Genomic DNA, 1,476 nt, shown 5'->3' on the forward strand with positions numbered 1-1,476 from the left:
CTCCAAATTTTCTTTAACGGAGAGTCTCCAGACTGATCTGCGAGTGAAACCTTGAAAGCTCGCGAGATCAGGATGGTCTCACGAGGCTACACCTGTTATGGGGCCAACTATAGCATTTCTATAATAATTCTTTTGAAAACGGATTTTTGTATTTGTTCCAGTCGCCTGGTCTGTCTACTTATTCAAAATAATCTAAAACTATTTAAAAATGTCAGCAAATATTTGTTTCTAAACCATCGTATATTTCAATTAGATGTAGATCATCACTTGTTGCACATAAGGATGAAATAAAATGACGAAGAAACCAGATTAAGTTAAAGAGTTTATAACTACGGAACCAGAGAAACAAGCAGCTCAGACTGATTAGCGAGTGAAACCTTGAAAGCTTGCAAGATCAGGATGGTCTCACGAGGCTAGCCAACCAGTGCCAGGGAATTGGAACACACGGAACCGGATCTGAACAGGAACCGGTTTTCTATTCCCATCCCTACTGATCAGACCATACTTTTTAAATTTAACAAATTTACAAAACTCTCCAAAACAAAGAATATCTAAACGATCAATAAACAAATTTTCCTTTTCATTACAACAAATGGTGTGAGCTGCTGATTAGCCTGCAACCACCAACTGAGAAGAGAGCTGGAGCTGATAACAGCCCTAAAACAGCAGATCTAAAGGAAACTGGCAACTCCAAAAAAAAGTGTGCAGTGCAAATAGCAAACTTAAAGTCACGCTATTGAAAATATTTGAAATATGCAACTCATTTTGCTGTTAGAATGTGAAAGCAGGCTGTCACAAACTTATCAGTTGAAGGAAATTAGTCAAAACGTCTCTGTGTGATCAAATTACAGACGTGGGAATGCAGGAGACTGAATGTTGCCTTGTAGTTAAAAATGTAGGAGTGTCTATTTCTACTGGTGGACAGAGAAGGCCTTCCTACGCTGCGGTGAGTCTGGAATAAAACAGATAAGAGAGCTGATCCTTTGCAATATTTGCTCTGAGGCGATCAGGTCTCCATAATCCCAAAATCAACAGAAGCTGCCATTTTCACCTTAAAATAAACAACCAGTTGCTTAACGAGCGATTGAAGCTGTATTCCTAGAAGAAACATGGGGTCAATGAGCCTCACCATGTAAACATTTAAAAATAAATGTTAGATTTAATTATTTTGTTCAGGAAAAAAATCTTAGTTTTTAAGTAATGTGATACATCAGAGATGGCAAGGTTAGAAATGATTGAGTATATAAAAAAATGTGCAGCATGAAATAGTCAATACTCTCTCTAATTAGCCTGAAAGAGAATTGGTTCATGTTTTTTTTATATTTTTCAATCCCTAATTTAAATAAAAATCAACAGTTTAGGGTAGAGATGCATCCATGATTCTGCAGAATAACGTAGAAGGAATTTGAATGAATTCTCTTACTTTAACCCTATAATGTCAAATGTATCATATTTGATACATACGGTTTCTGAAAT

The sequence above is a fragment of the Cyprinodon variegatus genome, unplaced genomic scaffold (assembly GCF_000732505.1).
Source record: "Cyprinodon variegatus isolate N-32 unplaced genomic scaffold, C_variegatus-1.0 Scaffold2358, whole genome shotgun sequence".
Lineage (NCBI taxonomy): Eukaryota > Metazoa > Chordata > Actinopteri > Cyprinodontiformes > Cyprinodontidae > Cyprinodon > Cyprinodon variegatus.